This window comes from Oncorhynchus kisutch, linkage group LG1, assembly GCF_002021735.2.
Source record: "Oncorhynchus kisutch isolate 150728-3 linkage group LG1, Okis_V2, whole genome shotgun sequence".
Taxonomy (NCBI): domain Eukaryota; kingdom Metazoa; phylum Chordata; class Actinopteri; order Salmoniformes; family Salmonidae; genus Oncorhynchus; species Oncorhynchus kisutch.
In genome coordinates, this window is record NC_034174.2 from 49,355,351 (window position 1) to 49,375,262 (window position 19,912).

Here is a 19,912-nt window from a genome sequence, read left to right on the forward strand (position 1 = left end):
AATCATAGAATTAGGATAAGAGAACAAACCTTTTGAGTTGTATTGGGATTGTGCCACAGAGTATTATGGGGGTTCTATGTGTAGAGAAGCTTGGTGACACTGTTGGATAGAGATTAAAAGTGAAAAGTGATAGTTGAGCATTTTTGGGATATTATTCAATTCAAATTAGTTTTTTCAAATTACAGGAGGCTGAGTCCGCCTGTATTGCTGGCCTTGTCTGCGTTTTTGGGCATGCAAGAGTTTGCTTTTAGAGGACATGACAAGATGGAAAGTTCTGCCGACAAGGGCAACTACAAGGAGCTTGCAGAGGTAATTGCACTTTACGATGCTTTACTTGCTGAACATGTCGAACTTTCAACTGTCTTTTCTGGAATGTCGAAAACAATTCCGAATGATTTGATAGCTTCCATCCCATCATCCATTAAAATATTAAAGAGAGAGTTCGACTGCAGCACATTTTCCCACGTGTGCTCCTGTAGGCTTTTCCTCTTTCCTCCGGTATTTATTTAGCAAACATGATAGTACATAATCAATCTGGACAGACACAAGCAAAAACTCATGATATAAATGTGGCAGCAGCCTAGGCTACACCTAAACATTAGAAATCTGACATGCTGTATGGGATGAAAACGAGACTATTTTTTCAGTCTGATCAACTGTAGGCTACTAATAAGAGCAGCTGCATACAGCCTATGCACCCTTTCCATCTGATCAGGGTAAACTAATTGGTAATGTTATGTAAACTCAGCAAAAAAATAAACGTCCTCACTGCCAACTGCGTTTATTTTCAGCAAACTTAACATGTGTAAATATTTGTATGAACATAACAAGATTTACCAACTGAGACATAAACTGAACAAGTTCCACAGACATGTGACTAACAGAAATTGAATAATGTGTCCCTGAAAAAAAAGGGGGGGGGGGGGGGTTCAAAATCAAAAGTAACAGTCAGTATTTGGTGTGGCCACCAGCTGCATTAAGTACTGCAGTGCATCTCCTCCTCATGGGCTGCACCATATTTGCTAGTTCTTGCTGTGAGATGTTACCCCACTATTTCCACCAAGGCACCTGCAAGTTCCCGGAAATTTCTGGGGGAAATGGCACTAGCCCTCAACCTCTGATCCAACAGGTCCCAAATGTGCTCAATGGGATTGAGATCCGGGCTCTTCACTGGCCATGGCAGAACACTGACATTCCTGTCATGCAGGAAATCACGCACAGAACGAGCAGTATGGCTGTTGGCAGGAAGGGTACCACATGAGGGAGGAGGATGTCTTCACTGTAATGCACAGCATTGAGATTGACTGCAATGACAACAAGCTCAGTCCGATGATGCTGTGACACACCGCCTCAGACCATGACGGACCCTCCACCTTCAAATCGATCCCGCTCCAGAGTACAAGCCTCGGTGTAACGCTCATTCCTTCGACAATAAACGCGAGTCCGACCATCTGCCCTGGTGAGACAAAACTGCGACTTGTCAGTGAAGAGCACTTTTTGCCAGTCTTGTCTGGTCCAGCGACAGTGCGTGTGTGCCCATAGGCGACGTTGTTGCCGGTGATGTCTGGTGAGGACCTGCCTTACAACAGGCCTACAAGCCCTCAGTCCAGCCTCTCTCAGGCTATTGCGGACAGTCTGAGCACTGATGGAGGGATTGTGCATTCATGGTGTAACTCGGGCAGTTGTTGTTGCCACCCTGTACCTGTCTCGCAGGTGTGATGTTTGGATGTACCGATCCTGTGCAGGTGTTGTTACACATGGTCTGCCACCGCGAGGACGATCAGCTGTCCATCCTGCCTCCCTGTAGCGCTGTCTTAGGCGTTTCACAGTATGGACTTTGCAATTTATTGCCCTAGCCACATCTGCAGTCCTGATGCCTCCTTGCAGCATGCCTAAGGCACGTTCACACAGATGAGCAGGGAAACTGGGCATCTTTCATTCTGTGTTTATCAGAGTCAGTAGAAAGGCCTCTTTGGTGTCCTAAGTTTTCACAACTGTGACCTTAATTGCCTACTGTCTGTAAGCTGTTAGTGTCTTAACGACCATTCCACATGTGCATGTTCATTAATTGTTTATGGTTCATTGAACAAGCATGGGACACCATGTTTAAACCCTTTACAACGAAGATCCGTGAAGTTACTTGGATTTTTACGAATTATCTTTGAAAGACAGGGTCCTGAAAAAGTGACTTTTCTATTTTTGCTGAGTTTATTGAGAGTGAATGAGATCAAATTTAGTTTATATTCAAAATTGGGTTGTCTCGGCTGCCTATAGATTTTTAATCCATGATGATTAACTCGAACTTATGAATCAACAGAATAGTGACGACAGATGTTTTGTAAGGCCTACAGTTGCATAGGCCTGCATGATCAAATCAAATCAAACTTTGTCACATGTGCCGAATACAACAAGTGTAGACCTTACCGTGAAATGCTTACTTACAAGCCCTTAACCAACAATGCAGTTCAAGAAGAGTTAAGAAAATATTTACCAAATATACTAAAGTAAAAAATAATAAAAAGTAACACAATAACGAGGCTATATACAGGGGGTACCGGTACCGAGTCAGTGTGCGGGGGTACAGATTAGAGGTAATTTGTACATGTAGGTAGGAGTGAAGTAACTATGCATAGATAATAAACAGCGAGTAGTGGCTGTGTACAAAACAAATCCAAGGGGGGGGTCAATGTAATTGTCCGATGGCCATTTGATGAATTGTTCAGCAGTCTGATGGCTTGGGGTACAAGCTGTTAAGGAGCCTTTTGGTCCTAGACTTGGCGCTCCGGTACCGCATGCTGTGCGGTAGCAGAGAAAACATTCTATGACTTGGGTGACTGGAGTCTCTGACAATTTTATGGGCTTTCCTCTGACACCGCTTGGATTGCAGGAAGTTTGGCCCCCGTTATGTACTGGGTCATACGCACTACCCTCTATAGCGTCTTACGGTCAGATGCCGAGGAGTTGCCATACCAGGCTGTAATGCAGCCCGTCAGGATGCTCTCGATGGTGTAGCTGTAGCACTTTTTTGAGGATCTGGGGACCCATGACAAATCTTTTCAGTCTCCTGAGGGGGAAAAGGTTTTGTCGTGCCCTCTTCACGACTGTCTTGGTGTGTTCGGACCATGATAGATTGCACACCAAGGAACTTGAAACTCTCGACCCGCTCCACTACAACCCCATTGATGTTAATTGGGACCTGTACGGCCCTCCTTTTCCTGTAGTCCACGTACAGCTCCTTTGTCTTGCTCACATTGAGTGAGAGGTTTTTGTCCTGGCACAACACTGCCTGTTCTCTGACTTCCTCCCTATTGGCTGTCTCATTGTTGTCGGTGATTAGGGCTACCACTGTTGTGTCATCAGAAAACTTAATGATGGTGTTGGAGTCATGTTTGGCCACGCAGTCGTGGGTGAACAGGGAGTACAGGAGGGGACAAAGCATACAACCCTGAGGGTCCCCCGTGTTGAGGATCAGAGTGGCAGATGTGTTGTTGCCTACCCTTACCACCTGGGGGCGGCCCGTCCAGAAGCCCATGATCCAGTTCCAGAAGGATGTGTTTAGTCACAGGGTTCTTAGCTTAGTGATGAGCTTCGTGAGCACTATGGTGTTGAACGCTGAGCTGTAGTCAATGAACAGCATTCTCACATAGGTGTTCCTTTTGTCCAGATGGGAAAGGGCAGTGTGGAGTGCGATTGAGATTGCGTCATCTGTGGATCTGTTGTATGTGAATTGGAATGGGTCTAGTGTATCCGGGAGGATGCTGATGTGAGCCATGACCAGCCTTTCAAAGCATTTCATGGCAACCAACATGAGTGCTACTGGGTGGTAATAATTTAGGCAGGTTACCTTTGCTTTCTTGGGCACAGGGACTATGGTGGTCTGCTTGAAACATGTAGGCATTACAGACTCAGTCAAGGAGAGGTTGAAAATGTCAGTGAAGATACTTGCCAGTTGGTCCGCGCACACGTTGAGTACATGTCCTGGTAGTCCATCTGGCCCATGGCTTTATGAATGTTCGGCTACCGAGAGCGTTATCACAGTCATCCAGAACAGTTTATGCTCTCGTGCATGCTTCAGTGTTGCTTGCCTCGAGGCGAGCATAAAAGGCATTTAATTCTGGAACATATTCCAGTCTGTGCTAGTAAAACAGTTCTGTTGCGTAGCATCCGCGTCATCTGGCCACTTCCATATTGAGCGAGTCACTGGTACTTCCTGCTTTAGTTTTTGCTTGTAAGCAGGAATCAGCAGGAAATAATTATTGTCAGATTTGCCAAATGGAGGTCAGGGTAGAGCTTTGTATGCATCTCTCTGTGTGGAGTAATGGTGGTCTAGAATTTGTTTTCCTCTGGTTGCACATGTGACATGCTGGTAAAACTATTGTAAGTTTGCCTGCATCAAAGTCCCCGGCCACTAGGAGAGCTGCTTCTGGGTGAGCATTTTCTTGTTTGCTTAAGCCTTATAGAGTTGGTTGAGTGTGGTCTTAGTGCCAGCATCGGTCTGTGGTGGTAAATAGACAGCTACGAATAATATAAATGAGAACTCTCTTGGTAGATAATGTGGTCTAAAGCTTATCAGAAGGTACTCTACCTCAGGCGAGCAATACCTCGAGACTTCTTTAATATTAGACATCGCGCACAAGCTGTTATTGACAAAAAGACACACACACCCACCCCTTGTCTTACCAGGCGTAGCTTCTCTGTCCTGCCTGTGCATTGAAAATTCCTCCAGGTCTATATTATCCGTGTCGTCGTTCAGCCACAACTCGGTGAAACATAAGATTTTACAGTTCTTAATGTCACATTGGTTCGATAATCGTAATCGTAGGTCATCAATTCCCCCCCCCCCAATGATTGCAGTTTAGCAAGTAGAATTGATGGCAGTGTGAGTTTACTCGCTCGCCTACGGATTCTCAAAAGGCAGCCTCACGGGGGATGTGGGCCTGTTCCCGGGAGAGCAGTATATCTTTCTCATCAGACTTGTTAAAAGAAAAAGCTTCTTCCAGTTCGTGGTGAGTAATCCCAGTTCTGATGTCCAGAAGTTATTTTCAGTCATAAGAGACGGTAGCAGCGACATTATGTACAAAATAAGTTTAAAAAGTTACAAGCAATGCAAAAAAACAAACAAAATAGCACAATTGGTTATGGGCATGTAAAACGTCAGCCATACTCTTCGGCGCCATCTTAACTATGCAAACATGCATAAAGCAAGCTCAGCCCTGTGAGTTATATTGTCTGTCAGTTGTTGTCTATGTGTCTGGGTAGAGGAAATCCCCCTCCTAATCTAGTCGAAATAGAATTGATATGAACACATTTAAAGTAGCTGCAGTTTGAAAGGGTTTTCATCCCCCCCAGGGCCAGGAGCTTTTTCCAGGAGTTTTAAAAAAATCATGTGACCTGGTTAGGAAAAACTGGTCCCATCATAGACCATATAAAACCTTTTTTCATCTGATTAATCACAGTCATACCTTATAGGGTCCAGAGTTTTCCTAGTTAGGTTAACATATAAGGAAAAACTCCAGGCCCCAGGGGGTAGATTGGCACCAGTATGCAGTATGTGGATGATCACGGATTTATTCAGGAACGTTTCTTGGGATACTTTGATGTGTCAAGTGGGCGGGATGCGCACTTTGTGTTTGACTTTATGAATTTTGAGAGAAACTCGTTGTCCAAACCTACGATGGAATGGTACTGCTATTTGTATTTACAGCTAAGTCCCTTCCAGTTCCCTGACTAAGAGGTGATGACTACTCCACTACCTTTGGCAACTTTCTCCTGACATGAACTGAAGCCATGTCTCACGTGCCCACTCATCCACTGGCACATTGAATGTTTCCGCTACAAGCACTGTGAGTACCCATATACATTTTCTCTTTCCTGTATGTAGAGTCAAATCACATACACAATCACATTATTACACATCAATGATTTTACTCCTTGCTTGGACTAACTCATTCTGATCTCTTTTGTCTAACTGTGTAGTGTGTTATTGTTTTTTGTCTTCCCAGTCAAATCATGCCTCATACCGTCATTCAATCACTGCTTTCCCACACGGTGTAAGTAGCCCTCTCATTCCCGTTCCCCGTAATATTGTACTATAAATGTCTTTATTAAATGCTTTAGGTCAAAAATAATTAGTCTTTGATGATTTCTGAAACACACTTTGTTGTCTCCGTGTGTTACTCGCCTGGGGTCTCCCATCCTCCTACATTTTTCAAGTCACCAGCCTCCACTGCTTGCCTCTGTATGTGTCCTTTGACTCCACTCTTGCAGTAAATTCATTGCGTCTCTGGGGAGATTAAAAAGCGAGTATGAAAATAACAAGCTTCCTCGCACACAATTTTACAGCGTCAAACTAGCTGCAGAGAATTGTTGTCCGGGCTCCCTTGGTGCTTTGAAACACTAGCCAATTCAAAGAGTGAGTAACCCGACTGTCTGTCGATGCAGGACTGTCTCATTACAATATGTCAAAAATAGTGACATTTAACCATTGTAGTTATATGTCACCTGTGCTGACATATTAGTTATATTTCACATGTGGTGACAATTTACTTATAGATCACTATAATGACGTATCAGAGGTATGGGGATGTGAAGAAAGGAAGTACATCATGGGGCTAATGTCAGAAACCTATAAAAACGATAGCATGTCTGGATTTGGAAGCTGTAGCTCTGATCTTAGACCTGTTTTAACACATAAGCCAGTGAATGTCTGCCAAGCAAAAACTGATTCAAGGCCATTGTCATTACAACAACACTGGTACATTTGGGGCCTCTTCTCAGTACGAGAGATTACTTAATAAGACCGAGAAAATACCCTTGGCTAGACATTTGCACTCAGGCACCAAGTAGGGCAATGTTCACAGATTTGTTATGGGGTGGCAGGGTAACCTAGTGGTTAGAGCGTTGGACTAGTAACCGGAAGGTTGCAAGTTCAAACCCCCGAGCTGACAAAGTACAAATCTGTCGTTCTGCCCCTGAACAGGCAGTTAACCCACTGTTCCTAGGCCGTCATTGGAAATAAGAATTTGTTCTTAACTGACTTGCCTAGTAAAATAAAAGGTTAAAAAAAAGAAAAAAAAAGGTTGCGCCCAACACGCCTACAGCAAAGATCCTAATAGCAGAGCAATGTTTTAGCCATTTTCCTTATATTAGAGACTTTTTATTGACCGTTTACCCGAAATTGCAATACAAGCTGGGTACTCTGAAATTGACGCTATAGCTTTAAGCGAATCTCAGAACACCGTAATTTATTTATTTCAATGCAATAGCGAGCAGGAACGTAAGCAGCAACTCCTCAGTGAATTAACAACTTTTTCAGTCGCAATTAGCTTTTTCATGTAATGATTTGCATGATATTGATGAAATTAAGCATGGTTTGATCTAAGGTAGGCCGAAAAGCAACCTAATTATCGTTCAGCGAACCTTAGCATTCAGCTAACTTAACTAGTAAGTTTGTGAGGAGGATGCAAACATACTGTTTAGCTTGCTACCTAGCTTTGTATAATATGAATGAAACTGTATGATAACGTTTCTGTAATTTTACGTTTTTGTTATACTTGATGAAGCAAATGTTGCTAGCTGACGCTAACTAGCTGGCTAGCAGCTGTGCCACTTTGGCTGTGTTATTATCTTGTAGCTAAATTGAATGAGTGTATGAATGATTAAATAAATCATTTAAATGTCTGCACATGCTTATGAATTGTTGCATTATTTAAGTGTGTAAGATGGTTTTGTTGGATTAATCAAGAGTGTGTGGTGCATGAAAAGTTGCTTGCATGCTGTACTTAATTGAATATAGTTTACATGCTTACTGGCTAGTAGCTACTGTGATATTTACAGTACATTTTCACTGCAAAGCAAGAATGTCCCCAGATCCCTCAATGGGCTCAATGTACATATTATGTAAATATAATTTATCCCGATGCCTGGCTTCCAACTTTCCTCAATCTGAATAAGCTCATCCTTTGAACTTTGATCGAGGAAATGAGAATCTGATTACGTTATCAATTATTACCTATATACTGAAACATTATGATCATTGTTATGATTTGGATGATCAAGAAAATATATAGGTTTACAGCATATTGCATTAATTCATCTAGAGTCTGATAGTCCTACTCTCAAGTCCTCTTGAAGTAAAGGAGACAAGGAAAGGATATTGACTATTTGGACATTTTGTTTTTCTAAGGGAAAGGAAACTCAAGTGAGAACTATTGGGATGTAGCCACAGTCTGGCTCTAAAGACCTCTGACGGAGCTGCCCTTTCCGTAAACAGGCCCTGACAGACTAGCACCCTAAAAAGCCCCACTTCAACATCTATTATTCATCCTGTGCTGGGCTGGATGTGGGGCCTTGTCAAGATCAGAAGTGAAGCATGGTGGAGGAGAAGATGGGGTGGGCGAGAGAGAGAGGAGAGGTAGAGTAAAGGAGGCAGGCTATTTGAGAGAGTGACTCCATTATTGACTAACATGCAATAATCTTGAAACACACACTGAACTGAATCTATTGCTATGGCCACTACTGGAAGAAATAGTTGAATAATTCCAAGTCTGTGTCAATCACAATTGCATCTCGGTCTCCCTTGCACTATCGGAAAATACAATCTAGGTGGCATTTTCTCCACTTTCAAGCCGTCACTCAAGGACCTTTGCTGTTGAAAGGGGCCATCCCACTGGGCACATACTGGTGGAATCAACGTAGTTTCCACGTAATTTCAATGGAATGATTTTTGATTTGAATGATGTTGAACCAACGTGGAATAGACATTGAATTGACATCTGTGCCCAGTGGGATAACACTGCAGAAAATAAGTTATGGTCGGGATGGGCAAAAGTAACCCCCTGAGAGCCAGCAGAGGAGAGAAAGAGAGAGAGAGAGATAAGAGGATAGAGGGTGAGAGAAAAGAGTCAGAGAGAGAGCAGGATAGAAAGAGATGGAGAAAGAAAGATGGAGAATAGAAGGAGACAGAAAAGGAGAGGAAAAACACCAGTTTTCCATTATGATTAGCCTCATGCCTGCATTCCGCAGACGGGCGACATTTGAACAAACAAAGGCCAACAGTATTGTGGGTAAAAATAGAGCTTGAGGGTGGAGCTGACCCCAAATGGATGTCGCTAACTCAATCCGTGAAGACCGAGAGGGAGGGCACGTCGTTTTGATCTCGTTAGGGTAGATAAATGCCCAACTGAGGCCGCCCGCAACATGTGTGAATGCTCTGTGTAGCAGGCAAGCACATCTCTGTGAAAATACAAACTTGTGACTCTAGAAGTAGGAGTGTTGCGACTGTAAAGTTGCACAGATACTGTGTCTATAGCTTGGGGCTGCGATAAAGATATCAGAACAGAAGAGGTTTCAAAAACAGGAAAGTTGGTGGATGACTAGGATCAGTTTGTGCCTTGTTAGTTCATTCTTATCAATGATGACTTTTACCTCCTTGACACCTCTTTGATTGGCTAACCAACTGTCATAAACAAAGTTGCTTTCAGTGGAATGCAGCATTACGGCACATTACAGATGTTGACATAATGTAGAACAGACAAACATGCCTCTTTGTCAAGTAAAATAGGAAATCATATCATTTTCACAAAAGCATTGCTATCTGCAAAACGAACAACATTCCAACCTCTTGAACACAACACAAGTTGGAAGACCTTGTGGCAGGTGTTATTGGTGAAGACTGCAGGATGCTTTAAAAATGGGAAGTAATGATGTTTCAGTCCCATCACATTCAGTTTCCGCAGAGGATGCGGTTCTTTGTCAGGACAGCCCTGGAGCGGGATCCTATTTTTTTTATAGTGAGCACAAATGCTTGTAACACCACTAGCATCTGCTAACTGTGGTAAAATATTAGGATACTATTAAATACTTGTAAATTAAAAGAAATATGACTAACCTGGGTTTGAAATTTAAAAACACCCCTCTTACAATACTCTATACCACCTGAAATGCAAATCAAATAAAACAGTAACGAGGCTATATAAAGGGGGTACCACTATAGAGTCAATATGCAGGTGCAGGTAAAGTGACTGCATAGATAATAAGTTTATATATCTAATGTCACCTCCATCAGGGTGCTCCTCTGTCTTCCACAACCAGAGCCTCATAACACAGAGGAAAATGGAAACGATGACATTTTGCACAATGTCAAAGGACAATTTAAAAATGAAGGACAAGAAATTATTTATTTGCAGCATAAAAATAATAAATCAAAAAGTCTGGGTAGCCATTTGGTTTGCTGTTCAGGGGTCTTATGGCTTGGGGGTAGAAGCTGTTAAAGAAGCCTTTTGGATCTAGACGTGACACTCCGGTACCGCTTGCCGTGAAGTAGCAGAGAGAACAGTCTATGACTAGGGTGGCTTGAGTTTTTGGCAATTTCTAGCTGACACCGCCTGGTATAGAGGTCCTGGATGGCAAGAAGCTTGACCCCAGTGATGTACTGGGCCGTACGCACTACCCTCTGTAGTGCCTTGCAGTCGGAGGTCGAGCAGTTGCCATACGGTGATGCAACCAGTCTCGATGGTGTAGCTGTAGAATTTTGAGAATCTGAGTACCCATGCCAAGTCTTTTCAGTCTCCTGAGGGGGAATAGGCGTTGCCGTCCCCTCTTCACGACTGTCTTGGTGTGTTTGGACGATGACAGTTCGTTGGTGATGTGGACCCCAAGGAACTTGAAGCTCTCAACCGGTTCCACTACAGCCATGCCGATGAGAATAGGGGCGTGCTCGGCCCTCCTTTTCCTGTAGTCCACGATCGTCTCCTTTGTCTTGATCACGTTGAGGGAGAGGTTGTTATCCAGGCACCACACTGCCAGGTATCTGACCTCCTCCCTATAGGCTGTCTCATCGTTGTCAGTGATCAGGCCTACCACTGTGTCATCGGCAAACTTAATGATGGTGTTGGAGTCGTGCTTAGCCATGTAGTCATGGGTGAACAGTACAGGAGGAGACTGAGCATGCACCCCTGAGGGGCCCACGTGTTGTGGATCAGTGTGGCAGATGTGTTGTTACCTACCCTTACCACCTGGGGGCTCCCTGTCAGGGAGTCCAGGATCCAGTTGCAGAGGGAGGTGTTTAGTCCCAGGGTCCTTAGCATAGTGATGAGCTTTGAGGGCACTATGGCTTTGAACACTGAGCTGTAGTCAATGAATAGCATTCTCACGTAAGTGTTCCTTTTGTCCAGGTGGGAAAGGGAAGTGTGGAGTGCCATAGAGCTTCCATCATATGTTGATCTGTTGGGGCGGTATGCAAATTGGAGTGGGTCTAGGTTTTATGGGATAATGGTGTTGATGAGAGCCATGATCAGCCTTTCAAAGCACTTCGTGGCTACAGATGTGTTTGCTACAGGTCGGTAGTGTCATGCCTGTGAGGATCCAAATGGGTCCTCTACATTGTGTATGAAATATGATCTTAGAAACTATAAGAGGAAACTGTTTCTATAACTTTGAACAAGCGAGTAGTCACCACCCTCTTGAGTGAGATCAGAGAGCGTGTCAGCCTCACGAACCACCCCTTTCGAACTGTATAAAATGAGGAGTTAAGAATGAACATATCAGACCAGAGAGGCGTTGAGCTGCAGCTCACACCCAGTGGTTCGAACTCTGAAATCTCAACACGAGGTAGAGACGACAGTCACCCCCCGGACATTCACCAGTACAGCTGATTAGCATCCTAAGTAAAGTATCTAGAAAAGTGAACTTAAGTGGGACTATTCTACTACTCTTCTCAAATCACCGTAGTACACTACTCTTATCCCCCAATGGAACCATCGACACGGCTGGCTAGCCTATCTTCAGAGAGGCAGCTTCAGGAGCGAATGGAAAGTAGAATAAACCGGGTCGCCGGATAACGGCAGAGGAGAGCAACAGTAGAAGAGACGGGTGGGGACCCCTTTGGACAATCGTAGCCTTACAAGCGTGCCCCCGAAAGGCCCAACACCCTTTCTAAGGAGGCCTGGTTCCGACAGCGATACAGAGCGAACCAGGGCATTTACACGTAAATTACTCCAAATGGGTGGCGGTTTGCATGCAAAGCATATGATTACTGTGAGAGTAGTTTCTAAAATGTACCAACGATAAGTGTCTCTCTCGCTCAAATTCAAATGTATTTATAAAGCCCTTCTTACATCAGCTGATATATCAAAGTGCTGTATAGAAACCCAGCCTAAAACCCCAAACAGAAAGCAACGCAGGTGTAGAAGCACGGTGGCTAGGAAAAACTCCCTAGAAAGGCCAAAACCTAGGAAGAAACCTAGAGAGGAACCAGGCTATGAGGTGTTGCCAGTCCTCTTCTGGCTGTGCCGGGTGGAGATTATAACAGAACATGGCCAACATGTTCAAATGTTCATGAATTACCAGCATGGTCAAATAATAGTAATCACAGTGAACAGGTCAGGGTTCCATAGCCGCAGGCAGAACAGTTGAAACTGGAGCAGCAGCATGGCCAGGTGGACAACAAGGAGTCATCATGCCAGGTAGTCCTGAGGCATGGTAATAGGGCTCAGGGTGGAACGGACGGACGGACGGAGAGAGAGAGAGAGAGAGAGCAAGCATACTTAAATTCACACAGAATGCCGGATAAGACAGGAGAAATACTCCAGATATTTTTTTATTTCACCTTTATTTAACCAGGTAGGCAAGTTGAGAACAACTTCTCATTTACAATTGCGACCTGGCCAAGATAAAGCAAAGCAGTTCGACACATACAACAACACAGAGTTACACATGGAGTAAAACAAACATACAGTCAATAATACAGTAGAAAAATAAGTCTATATACAATGTGAGCAAATGAGGTGAGATAAGGGAGGTAAACGCAAAAAAAGGCCATTGTGGCAAAGTAAATACAATATAGCAAGTAAAACACTGGAATGGTAGACTTGCAGTGGAAGAATGTGCAAAGTAGAGATAGAAATAAATAATAGAAATAATGGGGTGCAAAGGAGCAATTGCAGTAGTATTGCAGTAGTCTAACCTAGAAGTAACAAAAGCATGAATTTTTCTGCATCATTTATGGACAGAAAATGTCTCTCTCCATCTCTATTGTGTCAGTCCTCTAGGGACCGGTTTCTAATGTATTAAGTGTGAATGTTTATCCTGTGTTATCATGTAGTTAGCTAGTAAATCAAAAGTTCAACCAATTTGTGTAGTACTGAATCATAATTAAGGCTGTTTTTTTTCCAGAAGTGAGGTTAAGACTGTTCAGAATGATGATATGGGGTTATGATTAATACGTTGACTGTTTTATGGATGTGATAAGTAAAGACCTTGAGATGGTAACTCTTTAAACAACCGCTCTCGTGGTGCCCAAAATCCTATTGAGTTAAGTGTTACATGATTCATTTAAATCGGGTAACAATTAAACATAGTTAGTTGATTAGATAAATAACAGTCATCAGATGAATGAAAGTAAAGTCACGACAGTAGTCATTTAGGCAGGTTACCTTGGTGTTCTTGGGCACAGGGACTAAATGATAGCCTATCCACCGTTTTGGAAGATGAATTTGTGATGAAGTGAGGAGAAGCGAGTGTGATTTCCCCTGTGGTGGAGCTCCAGGCTGGAAAGGGGGGTGTCTTGGATTACACCAGCCAGGGGGAGCTGTGTGTGGGGAAATTAAGTGTTGAAACCCTGCTTACCTGGTGCTTATCCATGGAGCCCCGAAGCTCATGATTGTGGGAACATTTTTTTTTAAACTTCTGTGCCCTTTATAAAACTTGCCTAGTCGTTTGCCAGTACCCCAGACCATTTTTAGGTCCATTGCTTGAATATTTAGATAATAGGTAATAAGCTGATTCTACCCCCCGCCTTCCCCATAGAAACCCCATACAACATCAAAGTCCATCATAAATATCACCCAAACACACTGCATTGGCTTCCCATGACCGCAATAGTCCTTGTAATGACTTTCTCTGCCCAATTCTTCAGTTAACCAATGTATTTTGTCATACATATTAAAACCCAGGAAGTAGATTAATGCGTGCTGCGAGTCAGGACCTAGGTCGGGACTTCCGAGGTGGGTGTTGTTGAAGGATTTAAACAATCATTTTCTGTCCTCACTCCCACACAGTATTTGCTGCCCTCATCAAATTGAATTAGAATAAAGAATGTCAGATCGAGGACGAAGAGGAAATTGGAGACCTGCCTTATTGTCAGAATGGTACTCTTGTGCCATATCGGTTTGAGCCGGATTATATTGAGGCTGAGTAGTTCCATTTGCAGGCTGGCTGAGAGAAATGAGCGAGCAGATGTCAAGGAAACACATGCACTTCCCAGAACGCACAGTGACTGGTGGTGCAGTTGCGGGAGATGCCTACCTACCTCTACCAACAGACATGGAATGTCTCGGCTGTCGGAAAGGAGCCAGTTTATTCTGATAATGGAGAAGGTAGAACATCAGACTGAAGATGGCGTGTGTGTGTGTGTGTGTGTGTGTGTGTGTGTGTGTGTGTGTGTGTGTGTGTGTGTGTGTGTGTGTGTGTGTGTGTGTGTGTGTGTGTGTGTGTGTGTGTGTGTGTGTGTGTGTGTGTGTGTGTGTAAATAAACACTGAGTTCTTGTCTCATCAATCCTGATGTGTTGGAGACTTTCTTCAGAATGCCCAGGTTTGACTGGAAATGAAGTGCATCACCAGACGGTCCCCAATCGGAAGCTCTCTGAAGCGTAAATGTTTTGGCTAACATTACTCACAGGATATTTATATTACTCTCTAAAATTAAAATAAATAGACTACCCTTCCGACTGTATTTTTGAGTGTCCCGCCTACACCCCATAACTGGCTACTGTAGTCCCCTTCAAGTTTGTCTGACAATGATGACATGGTGGCTTAGGTAAACCGTGTCTGGAACGATTGGATGCGCGCCATAGAAATAGATTGTATAGGACCGGGCACTTCACAATCTGGGTTTACATCAACAAGAATTTATATTTAATGAAACGTGTAAGAAGTATAAAGTCCATAGTGGTAATAAAGAAGAACATGTTACTCGCATTTGCCAGTCAAGCTTTTATACGAGTAACAGCCTAAATAGCCTGTAATTCCACACACAAGAGGAAGAAAAACAGCCGCACGCTTGACCAATAACACCTTTTGAACAATGATTTGGCTATACAGTCTTCAAGTATACAAGACCAAGAGAGCCATCAATAATATTGTGGCAGGTAGCCTTTCAGTTACAGTTATTGGCCAGAAACTGAAAGGTTGCTGGTTCAAATCCCAGAGTCGACAAGGTGAAAATTCTGTACGTGCCCATCAGCAAGGCACTTAATCCTAACTGCTCCCGTTAGTCGCTCTGGATTAGCGCATCTGCTAAATGACCTAAATGTAAATATATCGTGCCATCATCAATACGGCTTATACATGAATATGCTTAATGATCCCCGAGCCCGTTATATCTTATGTTGTACAGGCCTAGGCCTATTTATTGTCTTGATTGTTGCATATAACAAGGTCATGCATTTCTTTTCGGTCTCTCTAGACAATACAGACTGGTCTCTTATCAGATCACCGAGGGGATGCCGAGGGGAGAACGTTCAGGTCGAGGCCAACAACGGGTCCTACCAGCCTCTGTGGTGGCAGAAATGACATCCAACTACCCTGACCCCAACAGTAGCCACAGTACATTGGATTCCAGGAAGTTGAGGAGGCGTCTTATACGAATAACATTTTCAATAAATAGTTAAACTGTGTAGTTAACATTTTTTTTATATATATTATAAGCCAACAATTACACAGTTACTATACATTCACACAGTCACTTAGCATTAGTTAGACCAGGGATTTAAACATGTTCCTGGGTTTTCCCTCCAACAGGTGAGCTTCATTAGGTTTGGGTAGGATTGAAAACCTATAGGACGGCAGCTTTCTAGGTTTGAGAACCGTGGGGTTATGTAAAACAATTGCATACTCGGTGTGTCCTCTCTCCTTCTCAAAACACATTGGATGAGAAAGCCAGAGGACCTCCAATGTGTGTTGAAAAGGAGATGAGGAGAGAGGACACGGGGTGTTTGCAATTGAGATCTTCCCACAGAATCCTACTCATTACTTCATGTGCTGGCTCATGCCTGGGAGGCAGCCCGGTTCCTTCATGCCTACCCGTGCCCCCAGGCCAGATTAATCTAATCCCCTCGTTGAGGGTAGTGCGTACGGACCAGTACTTCACTGGGGCCAAGCTACCTGCCACCCAGGACCTATATACTAGGCGGTGACATTGGAAGGACCAAAAAATTGTCAAAGACTCCAGTCACCCAAGTCAAATAATTTTCTCTCTGCTATCGCACGGCAAGCGGTACCAGAGCTCCAAGTCCAAAAGGCTCCTTAGCAGCTCCTTAGCAGTCCAAGCTATAAGACTGCTGAACAACAATGGCTACCCGGACTATTTGCATTGACACCCCCCCCCCCTCTTTGTTTTTTACACTGCTGCTACTCGCTGTTTATTATGTATGTATAGTCACTGTACCCATAACCTACATGTACAAATTACCTTGACTACCCCCACACATTGACACGGTACCGGTACCCCCTGTAGATAGCCTCATTATTGTTATTTTATTGTTACTTTAATTATATATATATTTTTAACTTTAGTTTATTTAGTAAATATTTTCTTATCCAATGATGAAGTTTTAAGAAAAGAGTTAAGGGCTTGTAAGTAAGAATTTCATGGTAAGGTACCTATAGTATTCGGCGCATGTGACAAATACAAATTTGATTTGATTTGAATAGAACAGGTGTTCCCATTCAAGACAATGACGGCATAATGGGTGGACTGCCGGCCATTGCGAGAGCACCCAAAGGAGCAAAAGCAGGAAGTAAAAGCAGGAAGTGTACCCATCAATCTGTGCTGTGATTTGTTGAATCAACTGAATTGACATGACAAAAAAAGACATTCCATTGCATGAGCCACATCAGTTAGCATCATTTGAATCAACGGTCTACATTACCATGGAAATGATTGCATCACACATGGCAAGCAGTACAGATGTGCCAAGTCTGGAACCAGCAAGACCCTGAACAGCTTCTACCCCCAAGCCCTGACCGCTAAATAGTTCATAAAATAGCTACCCAGACTATCGGCATTGACCCTTTTTGACTCATCACATACGCTACTGTTTTTTTTATCTGTCACTTGATTCCTACAGTAGTTATATGCACATACAGGTAATTACCTCAATGACCTTGTACCCCTGCACATCACTCGTGCTGGAACACTGTGTATATAGCAACGTTATTATTACTCACTGTGTATTTATTTTTACTTGTATTATTCTGTGTTATTACTTATCTATAATTTCTCTATTTTCCCGCTTTCTGTGTTGTTGGGAAGGACCTGTAAGTAAGCACTTCACTGTTAGTGTCCTCTTGTTGTTTACTAAGCATGTGACAAATAACATTTCATTTGATGACAACACCAGGCAGCCATTGCAAGTATACACATGAGTTGACCAGTCAAATTGCCATCATTAGGCTAGCACAAGATAGTTGCAAAGTTAGCTCCTCCTTGGTTGGTTTTTCAACTGGGGCGATGTTGGAAGATAGGTCTGGTGGGTCAACTTTGAAGTCTGGGTCTTTGTGTATGATCTGTTCATATCTTGACAGCCTGCTGGACCAATCTGGTTCTAGACAGCCTGCTGGATATGTAATATGTAATGGAATAACAAAAATATATATATAAATAAGTCCTAATTAGTCTATCCTTGCATCCTGGGTGGAGGAACATTGGATCCCCTCTTGGAAAAGGGTGTTTTAATTTAAATAACTCAAACGTTGGGCTAGTTTGTTGTCAGTACAGCTCATGCACCAGCTCAGGCCAAAGCCATATATTTATCTATGTCTCTGACTAGGGCTGTGTCCTTCTCATGGACATTAACAAGGGCAAATAATATTATGCAATCAATAGCACTACAGAAAACAGTGATGGCTAGTATAAAATATACTATTTCTTATCAGTTATGTTATAATGAAAAAGGGAATTGCAACACAAAGCAAAATAAACAGTTAGTATGACAGGATAACGTTACCGCTAAAATACCACAAATTAGTCCAGGGAATGGCAAACAAATGACGTTATAAATGACTCTGTGGTGACTAGCTACAGGTGTTAGCAACTTAGCTAGCTAATAACATACCTTAAATGGTTGGCGCTTTCCCGGTGAGAACAGAACCCAGTTTCAACCGGTCCCCATTGTAGTCAGTGGCCACAAAGAGATCACTGTACATCAGTGGCGGTCGGTGCCGTCTAAGATGAGGGTGGACAATTTATTACTTTCATGAGCATGGCCTTATTTCTATTACAGCATATTGGGTGACTGTCAATTCATATTCCATTCACCCAGTTCAATGTAAGAGCGATAGGTTTAGGCTACTACATGATACACACATCATGAGGTTGCTACAACCTAGCCTATGAATGAAAGTTTACAATGTAGGTGCACACAGGTCGAGAGAAAATTGAGATGACAGTGAAACATGGACAGAGAGTGACACATTCAAAGCCGCCATGAACACTCTTGCCTGCATCTAGCTGATCAAGGCTGTAATCTGATCCAGTCCAACAGTTGCAAACGAGAGTTTCTATTGGAGAAGGTATGTTTATCCCCGTTCCGTTTAAGAACGTTTCACAACAGAATCGGCAGAATGAATACACCCCTGATCACTCATAAACACAGTTCACTTTCATAGCAGCCAAGTTGTATTCCTTCTCACATCTATGCACTCTCCTCCTCTCACCTTTTCTCTTCACATGTTGACTTCAATGCACAACACATCAGCTGTATGTGAACAGGTGAAAAAACCTTTCCAAGCCAAACCATATCATAACCGCTACACACAGCCCACATCGTTGTCACCATAGCTAAACTATCATCATAGTTGACATAGCTAATAGAACTAACACGTTAGTAAACCCACTAGAATCATACAGTAACATTACAGTGTACAGTCAGTAAGCACAGTTTAGCACTTACACCGGCGGGCCCTGTGGCAATACATTTGTAAAAATAAAAGGTTGCCTTGACTTGGAAGAGTTCCAGTGTTGTGTTGAATTGTCATAGCCAGCTAGCTAACATAGCATCCCTCTGTTTGTGCAGGGTGTTTGAGTATGCTAAACTAGCTAGGTACATTTGCTAGCTAAGTGAAACAAAGTTTAGCAAAAATGACACTATTTTGCTTCTTCATTTTGGAAGAAATTAATTAGTTCAAAACTGTTAAACTACTGTCGTTCTCTCTCTTTGAGTCAACTACTCAACACATTTTATGCACTGCAGTACTAGGTAGCTATACTTATGCTTTCAGTACTAGATTCATTCTCTGATCCTTTGATTGGGTAGACAACATGTCAGTTCATGCTGCAAGGGCTCTGATAGGTTGGAGGACGTCCTCCAGAAGTTGCTGTGTGAGTCTATGGAAGGGGGTGAGAACTGTGAGCCTCGTAGGTTTTGTATTGAAGCCAACGTACCCAGAGGAGGACGGAAGCTAGCTGTCCTCCGGCTACACCATGGTGCTACCCTATAGAGTGAGGGTGCTACCCTCAACTGCAGCTGGTGAATGACTTCATGCGTCGTATCGACACCATAAGCAAGATTTTGGATGGCCTGCAGCCATGCCTGACACAAAGCTCCATCGCTGCCAGAAAAAGAGTGGAAATGTGTAGTGTATTTCTATCTGACCGCAACACTATACTATACTATAGTGTATACTATACTACACACTAACACACCCAGGTACAATGCATTTCATTTTGGCCAAAGTCATTCAACTACTCGACTACCAACGTTATTCTCCGACACTTACTTTACTTCAGAGATTACTAACAGCCAGCCTAGCTCGCTACCATCTTTGTTCACTTCCTTTCATTCTGATTTCCTTTCTTGAAGACCAATAGTAAGACGCTCCTTCAGCCCACCTCCTGTAATTATCCATTTTAGAA